Source organism: Anarhichas minor, unplaced genomic scaffold, assembly GCF_050575085.1.
Source record: "Anarhichas minor isolate MPS153535 unplaced genomic scaffold, ASM5057508v1 ptg000114l, whole genome shotgun sequence".
NCBI classification, from domain to species: domain Eukaryota; kingdom Metazoa; phylum Chordata; class Actinopteri; order Perciformes; family Anarhichadidae; genus Anarhichas; species Anarhichas minor.
The window spans coordinates 283133-292644 of record NW_027466560.1 but is presented as its reverse complement, the minus strand read 5'-3'; the positions used below and the strand labels follow the sequence as shown (position 1 = coordinate 292644).

Here is a 9512-nt window from a genome sequence, read left to right as displayed (position 1 = left end):
TTAATATTAAGAAAATTTGATAATGTTAAAGCGGAAGAAATAATTCAGAAAATGTGTAAAAAACGTAGAATGTGCTGAAATGTATTTGACAGTAAAAATGTTGCTCCAATGTGTCTTTACTGACATCTAGAGGCAGCAGAAGGAAACTACACCTACACATTGCCCCAAAATCCTCCTGCTTCTTTTGTCTTTTCTTTTTTTTTTTTTAAGTAGTAAGAAGTTCTACTTTGGTATTTCATTTACAAATTCTAACAATATATTTATAACAAAGACCGAGCAGATCGGCCGGGTGGACAAAGATGATTGCTGGTGGGGGTCTACGACGGATCGTCCTTCTAATGTTACGGCCGTCAGGTTGAGCTGTGATGAGAAATAGATCATAAAAAAAGCAAAGAGGCGAGGCTAGCATATCTTACTGCTGTGGTTACAGTTGCATATATTGTCACTGCCATGTTTTCAGCATTCATTAGTAAATTGACATGTGTTTTATGAATGGTCCAGCTGTATTCTTGGACAAGCCTGTCCTGAGGATTAGGCTTTAAAACATAATGTGGTTTCCTGTCATGAAGATGAAAAACTAGAGATTCCTCTTTTTGTTGACTGTACTGTACAACGCAGCTGGATCCTCCGCGGCTTCCTGACCTCTGGTTCTGAGGGGGGAAATAAATGAAATGAGGGGATTCTGAGAATAAAACACAATTGTTTCCAAGCTGTTGATTTAGCTGGTTGTTCTTGTGCGAGGAGCGGCTCACCTGGAGGCCGCGGCGTTAAACCTCACAGCAGCGTAGACGATCGTCTCATCCTCTTCGTATCGTCCGGGATGAGCCGGTCCGATGTTGGAGTAGACGGGATCGGCCGGCTTTTTGGAAAAGTGGACACTGGCATAGTGAAGTCCATCCTGCTGCTCTGCTGGGTGCATCTGTTGGACAGATAAGATTCATTTTACATGTGAGGGACGGCCTGCCCACAGATAGAAGTTAGGGTAACTGTCACTCATAGACACAGTGTCGCCCCTGCAGGAACTTTCCCACGGGACTAGGAGCCTTTAGGGGAACTCGATGCATTTCGACAGCAGGGACAATAAGATAACGGGGCATAAAGCATCCAAGAAAAGGCCCCGGTCAGGGGTAGCACTTACTGAAAGTAAAGGAACTTACGGTTCCCGGTTCCTGTTCCTGTTTGTACTTGCTGCTTCAACTCGTGTTCACAAAAAAAGGAGGTACTCAAGTATCAGTACCATTTTGGGACGAGAGGAGAACATTTATTTGTTTGATATAATTAAAAGTAAAAGTTAGGAAGAGAGAGAGAGAGAGAGAGAGAGAGAGAGAGAGAGAGAGAGAGAGAGAGAGAGAGAGAGAGAGAGAGACCGTGGAGGTTAAAGCACAAATGAATAACCATCAAACACTAAACAGATTTTTTCAATGAAAATAAAGAGGGATTTGGTCAAGTTTTCATTTTTTTAAATGCATTTTCGTCTCGTCAGCAACAGGTTGATATAGTCACAATGAGCTCAACTAAACGTTAGAGCTTGTGTTCTTTCACCTCCTCTTCCTCACCTGCTGCCAGTCGTCTGGTCTCTCTCCACGCTCAGACGGTTGCTTAGAGGACTTCCTCTTTCTGCTCAGGAGAATTCATTTTAAAAGTTGAACTACAATGAATACATTTTGACTCACTTCATGAAAACAACTGTGAAACAGAACTGCTTACATGATCCAGAGGGAGACTGAGATGAGTATGATAGCGAGAAAAAACGCAGGAACTGTGGCAACAGCTATTAATTTCCATGCTCCTAGAAAACAGTGAAAATAAAAGAAAGACTGACCGTTAATAAGGGAGAGACTAAAAGAAAAGAGAGTAAGTTGTGAGAATCAAGAACAACGGCCATCTTAAAAGACAAACGACATGTGCCCCTGGCTCTGTAAAACCTGGGTGTGAACCCGGGTTCCTCCAGTTCTTCACGTGGGATCAAAGAGATACCCCGATGCGAGCTGGGAGATTTAACCCCTCCAGTGTGTCCGGGGTCTGTCCTACGACCATCTGAATGGCCCGAAACATCGCACCTTAATCTAAGAAATGCAAATATGCTACAGAGAAACAAACAGAAGTAGAATAAAGATATATATTTTGAGATAAAGATCTTGAGATGGGTGCATTCCAATACCCTCATACAAATTGGGCATGCCAGAAAAAAGATTTAGTATGTCCCTATATATGCATACTACATGCAACACTGTGTACTGTGTAAGGGCCGCTGCAGTGAGTACAAAGAGTAAAAAGAAAAGAGTATGTGAAGCGGAACGCAGCCAATGACCACTGACCTAATATGTGCTTTAGTTTGGAGCAAGTGTTGAGATAACCACGAGCTTCCTCCATCACACAGCACCAAGCAGCATCTTCTCATCCCAAACACAATCACACCCAGATGGTGTGTTATGACTTTCCGATGCAATGTGGAGAACTCACCTGCCAACACAGTCAGATGTAAGGTGGAGTTACTACGTCCTATGTTGTTCTGGGCTTCACAGGAATAACTCCCACTGTGTTCAGCTCTGAAGTCAGTGATGTTGAAGATCTGTCCTGATGCTTTTGGTGAGTCTTCATCCTCCTTGTACCAGGTGTAGTTAGCTGCTGGGTTAGCATCACTGCTACAGGTCAGAGTCACTGAACTGCCCTCCACTATCTCAGCAGAGGGACTCACTGACACAGAGGGAAGCTTTGGAGCATCTGGAGGAGAAATGAATAAACATAAACTTTAAGATGAGAATGTTATGATAAAACATGGTCAGTTTAATTCGTTAATAGTTTGTATGTTCAAGAGAACTATTTATTCAGGAAGACACTAAATAACTTCAATATTTGACTGTTGCCGCTGTCCAGAGTGCTGATTCAAGAGCTTCAATTTAAAGGCAGTTTCACCCAAAATCAAGAATACATATTGTTCCTCTTAGTTGTTGTGCTCACCGAAAACAAATTAGTGAGGCAACAAAACTACTTGGTTATGTTTAGGAAAAGTACTTAAGTTGACTTCTTGTTTCACGCGTGGGCGTGAACAGCAGTCTCCAGTTTTTTTTTATTAAGTCACCTCAGAGCACGGTTTAAACAAATGTTGTAAATGATTCCATGTCCAAGGTGAATAGGACTGTCAGTAAACTCACACACTGAAGGAGAGCGGAAGGCCTCATATCCTCTAACAGCACAGGAAACAACGTCTGCAGGATAAAAGTTGTCTGAATACCAAATAGAAGTTTGTCCCCAGATGTTCAGTCCATTGTTGAACCAGACGTAGTGAGGATGACCAGGTGGAAGACAGCTGCTCTGACACGTCATCTCTGCCCAGTTATAATACCTGTAGACTATTAATCTGCTCACATGGACCTGGAGATCTGAATATGTGAATAAGGAACAGACGTCTTCATCTATACACACACATAGAAACACACAAGACGTTCAAAAGACGTTGAAAACTAAAATACTAAATGTTCAGATGAAAATGTTACCTGTGACGGACAGAGTGACTCCAGGTGAACCAACATATTTCCCATCTGGTTGGTTTGTTGTGAACCTGAACTTGTACTCAGCTGAGTCGCTCTCTCTCAGGTCTCTGATCGTCAGAGTGCAGACTTTCTTTACACAGTGAGACTCCACACGACCTGAATACTCCGGGTCTGTTCTCAGATCCACATGAACATCTTTAACCTCTTTAGTGAACCAAAACGTCTTCTCAACTTGTGTTTTAAGGCCATTTACTGTGGATGGGTGTGTGTAGCTGCAGAGTATTTCCACTGTTGATCCCTTTAAGGCACAGATCTGAGTAGAAGTGTAAGTCACTCTCCAGACATCCTGACCCCGAATCACTGTAACACAGCAGAGCACAGCAGGAAGCATAATCAAAGGTTTGTTAAGTTACCAGTGATCTGGTGAAAGGTGACCTGGACAAGCTTCAACATCATCAATCATCAGATCAGCTACTTGTAGTCATTTTCATAAAAACCTGTGAATCATGCATCAATCTAACTAGAACTGAACTGCAATAAAGTGTCTGGAGGCTTTGGATTTTGTCCATTCATTCAAAAAAAGGTCCAAAAAAGCCTGAAAATGCATCTGAGGAGGTATTAAACACGTTTCTCTGTGTCAAGAGAAGTATTATGTATAAAATACTCACATGATATATTTCTTCCTTAAATTTAATTTTCAGAGGCAGGAGGTCAAACAGTCTGCAGGTGAAGTGACGGAGCAGGAACATAATCAACCTGTGAACCTCGAGTCAGTTTAACTGAACAGGATGAAGAGCAGAGTGTTAATTATCAGAGAGATGAAGGCTGATTGTGTCACACTACAGCTCCCCCACGAGAGGAAAATCAACACGAAACACTCTCCCATCAATCCATGATTGTTTAGTCAAATTTAAACTCTTTGTGTTCTTTATTTCCAGATTTTATCTTTTACTCTGAACATTGAATTCATTAAGCATTAGAGGTTCAGATTGAGTTCAGGAAGTGTCAATACGTTTGTTTGCCACAGAGTTTATTATCTGGAATGATTCAAAATCCAATGAAAGTATCCCGTTGGCTTTCTGTGGAGAGAACCAGTACGATGCTAACTTCCTGTTGGCCTTCAAAAATCCTCCCTGCAGCTCTCCATGAGCCCCAGACCGAGCGCTTGTTCTACGGGTCCATGGATGCGGAAGATCCCCTGAAGATCCGGATACGTTTCATCACTCTGCAGTCGAGCCTCTTTGGCTTCATGGTCCACTGAACAACTTTCAACAACGGAAGCCCAACTCCAACGTCACTATGGAATCGGAAGAGAAGCAGTAGAGAACTGCATTGCATCTATGAACTTACCGGTTCAACTGGTGCTTCCCTTTTTTACTTTCTAACAGAAGGCCTCACACACCGGATCAATATACTATGTTCAGGGGGAAAAGGATGCGCCGATACAGAAAGCTGGGATTCAAACACTGCCGCTGAAGATCATGGGTTTTAAAGAACAGAAGAGACTGTTTGGATGAATCAAATCAAGAAAGTGATCAACGGTGGGAGCCAACATGGACACCACGCTGCTGGAGACCCAGGCTGTAGTGCTGGGCCCGCTGGAGGGAAAGGGAGGCCCGGGAGAACCAGGACCAGGACTGAGAGGGGCAGACTTTCAGACCCTGCTGCAGTAAAATGAGAGCTTTTCTAAAGGTGCTCAGAAACACTACCGCTTTAGTCCACAGGGACCGCCAAAATAAACAAGGTGAAAGCTCCTTGTAGTAGCTTTAATTAACCAAATATGGATATTGTAGATTACAGTTATACTTACTGATTTAATTAGTGTCATCAGTTCAAGTGATTATGGCCAGAGGATGAAATCAGACAGATTCACATCTCATGATCAAAGGCCAAAGGGAATACATAAAAAAAAGAAAAAAACTTTACATGGTGCCTTTCAAATTAAATAAATGAAATACAAAAAAGTAAGAACCACAAGAGTTACTTGACTGACTGTTAAACTGTTTTAAAAGAGGGAAACAAATATATAATATAGATCAAGAGTGAAATGTACTCGACAGGATGTCAGAGTCGATTTGCCATCAGTGAAATGTTGCTCCTCATCGACATCTAGTGGCAGAGTGTGGAATTACAATTAAGCTGATTCTAAGAATCGGAAGAAATACAAATCTTGTTTTTCAGTAAAACTAACCACAGTGTAAGAAACTACTGTTACAAAAAAAATCCTGCATTCAAAATCTCACTCAAGTCAAAGTAAACAAGTATTCATTATGCAGAATGGCTCATTCCAGAATCATACGTGTTATATTATTGAATTATAATTAGTGATGCATTATTGTGTTCATTAATGTAATGTTGCAGCTGGTTAAAGTGGGACTCATTTTAATTACTTTACTGTATGTACTGCTGTCCACATGTAGCTTAACGTTTAGTAATATATCATAATTTAATCGTTGATTTTATGTTTTGTGTTCATTTTAAAAAGCTTTAAAGTAAAAAGTACAATAGTTCCCTCTGAAATGGAGTAGAAGTATTCTGGAGAGATAACTATAAAATGTAAATAAGTAAAGTACAACTATTTAAAAAGGTACTTAAGTACAGTAGTCGAGTATTTCACCACTGCGGATCTTACTTTGGGTTTTCACTTCTCACCCGTCCGCTGACTGACAGGCTATGAAGTTGAGGCTACATGCTGTAAAAACCGTAGTTAAAGGTATTAAACACTGCAGGTGAATAAGGTAACAAATGTATCTGATATCAACATGAAACTTCCCCAGTCGATTACTTAGACAAGTATTTTTTGTATTAATGTCTTTAAATATGCAAATGAGGCATTCGCTTTTCAAATATGTTCAGATCTTCAGAACAGAAACCTGAACATTGGATTCAAAGTTCTTGTTTCATTTTGATGACATATTAGAGTCAAAGGTTTTAATACAGGACATTTTTGATTTCTCTTTTTATCACTCTATAAATCAGAAAATACTGTCAGCACCCTTAACAAATACATGTTTGTCATGTTTTTAACAATGTAATATATGCTTGAAGACACTACAGGTGAATAGGGTAAAATGATTAACTCATAGATATCAACATGAAACTTCACCAGTTCATTACTTATAAAACATAAAGACAATAATTTTTTTGTATTTCAAGTTTTTTTAAATGTTGTGTTTAAATATGCAAATGAGGCATTACCTAACGGTAACTTTTGGTGCATTTAGCAGAAATCTACGCATCAATAAAGTAGTAAAATAAATATGTAAATCTGTATTGTGCAGGTTTTCTTTCCACTAGTCTGAAAGACCAGAATCTCTTTCCCAGTGCATGAAAAACAACAGATTTGCCTGCATGGCGTTTCTTTCCTAAAGCTATTCTAACTGATAATTAATCAATATCAGCTGCTGAGACCGAGTCAGAATAAACCATTTCTTATGTTGGCTTACAGTAGAGAGCCTTAAATACATTATACATAGACAGTATATTTGTATGAAACTTTATACTACCAGCATCCAGGGATAATCCCACAGCCAGATGCATTATATAATAAAATAATTACGAAACTCTTTGCTAACAACTTCTCATTATTGTACGTCACACTGAGCGGGTGGAGACTGTTGATCTGCGGACCCCGGCTTCAGTTCCCGATGGTGACACCGCTGGCTTTGATTGTGCCTTCACGGTCGCATTGCACAAATAGCTGCTGTCAGAGAGTCAGCGAGGACGCTCGGAAAGAGGAGGAGGAAGCCCAAATGAGAGTTTAAAAAAAAAAAGACCTGTGAAGATTGAAGGTACATTTGTAAGGTGAGCACAGAAACGTGTTCCACAAATCATGTTCACTGTCTGTTGCACTCCGTCATGACTACTCGACACTCTCGTTAAAGTCGTGCTAAACTGGGCGAAAAAACCCAGAGTGAACCCTGTTGCATGTTTAGTTCAAATTAGTAGGTTTGCTTCTGAAAACGTTTTGTCTTTACACGTCTCTCCTGAGAAACCTTTCAATGTAGCTACCTTCTTAAATAAACATGTAAGAAAATGAATAATTACCGTGTATGAAGAGGAGGTTAGAGATTCTGGTCTTCATGTTTTTCACAGGTTTTGTTGACTGTGCTGTACAATGCATCTGGATCCTCTCCAGTTTCCTGGCTGTTTCTGAGAGATGTGGGGGGACGAATACAATTTTTAAAAGCCATGAAACAAGTAGTGAAACAGTAGCCATAAAACTCGACCCTAACGGTTTATCAAATATGGATATCTAATGATCGGTGAATCTTAGGACAACACTCGCTCATATGCACGTTGATTTAAAGCTCACTGTGGTCCGTACTGTGAAATGATCTCTTCCTAGTCAGGACAAAATCTACCGTTCTCTCTTCCTTCCTCCATTGAAGCTCACACAGAAGGAGTTTTGCACTTAATATACTAACTTTAGAGGATATCCACTTCATTTGTCTAAGACTGCTTAAGATTCCTATTAGTTTCAGCTGAAGTTTGTAATGTGTTTTTGCATCTACAAGGACTGTTTTGTCCATCTTGTACATTGTATTCATGGTGCAAATCCCTTTATGGTGCGTATGGACAGGAGGTAATGGAGGAACGATGAGCATTATACGGGCTATTATCAATCTTTAATTTCCTTGCAGGGTTTCCACCAGTGTATTGCCAGCCTGGCGGCCTGATGAGCAACAGTTAACCCCCCTACGGGCCTCAGCGTCATTTATTTAAAATCTATTTCTAAGAAGTTCTTAAATTACAGTTACAGTACGATGGTTCTTTTGGAAACAGATACAATGGTTGGAAAGCTCACGAGTGACTTTTGTTGGTTACAACTTGAACACGCTACAGGAAACCATCAGGTCTGAGATCAGTGTACTTTACCCTCATGCTATGACAAGCTAACGTTTCATAGCAACTTTAGCTAGCTAGCCAAACTGTCAGTATCCAATTCGCCATATGGATATCTGTGTTATTTCCTGGTTATATCCTGGTGTTTTATGTCCTCTATTGGCCAATTAAACATGAACGCAGCTTTAACTTCAGGTGTGACACAACTGTAAAGTATACATGGGTTCAAAGTCAAGGCTTTAGTTTCTTTAACATTGACTTCATATCTTGAAAGCTTACCAAATCCATCCATTGCCAGAGAATCCATCAGTCAAGGAAGAATTACAAAGGTTTAGATAGATACAAAAATGCATCATCTGCATATGTGGACATGTAATGAGTGTAATTGTTTATAGCTGGTGGTTCAATGGTCAATTCAAAGGGTAGTGGTGACAGAGGCCACCCCTGGCAAGGGGGGTTCAGATATATGTCACCATAAACACAAACTATACTCAACACAGCAGCTGAATCCAAAGCATGAAGTCCGGTCAATTCTAAATAAAAGGCCAGGAGACTCAAACACCTTCTAGACCTTTAATCTGTAGTCTGAGGATAATGTTCCTGTGTGAAGAGCTGCTCACCCTGGGAGTGTATTGCCACTGTTAAATTTGACAGTAGCGTACTCAACGGTGTCCACGTTCTCTTCCTTTTTGTGTCTCGGGGCCAGAGATGGTGTGATATTGGAGTAGAGAGGATCTGCTCGTTTCTTAGAGAAGTTGACGCTGGCATAGTGAAGGCCATCCTCCTCTGCTGGTTGTTTCTGTAGATATTAGACAAATAACATTATTTGTAAGTTTGTGTACAATTGTGTAGCTGACACTCAACTGTAATGAAAAGGTGGAATGAGTGGGATGCGATCTTACGATCTGGCATTTGGGGTGATATTTTAAATAAGACATGTAGAATACAGTGTTTTTGATGAAATATCCCAATTTCAAGCTTCGATTTAGTTGCTTTTCCCGAAGGAAGCGTTCAACGCACATGACGTGTTCAAGGGCCGTCGGTAAGTTGGAAATCCAAAGTTAACGTCCGTTTCTATAGCTTCTGGCTGTGAAAAAATGTTTTTAAGAAAACATGCTTTTCAAACCCGGCAGAAGGCTTTTGGGGTTCAGATGGTTAAAGCACCAGCAGGAA

The 9512-nt window shown here is 40.5% G+C and overlaps 1 long non-coding RNA gene across 1 annotated transcript; it reads right to left on the bottom strand.

Annotated features, from left to right (window-relative positions):
* Nucleotides 1–758: 758 nt before the first annotated feature.
* On the bottom strand, nucleotides 759–1810 carry LOC142940062 (uncharacterized). Its single transcript, XR_012950369.1, has 3 exons — nucleotides 1708–1810; nucleotides 1557–1617; nucleotides 759–919 (listed from the first exon to the last, which is right to left on the bottom strand). It is a non-coding gene; the product is annotated as an uncharacterized LOC142940062 (long non-coding RNA).
* Between the last annotated feature and the right edge of the window lie 7702 nt (nucleotides 1811–9512).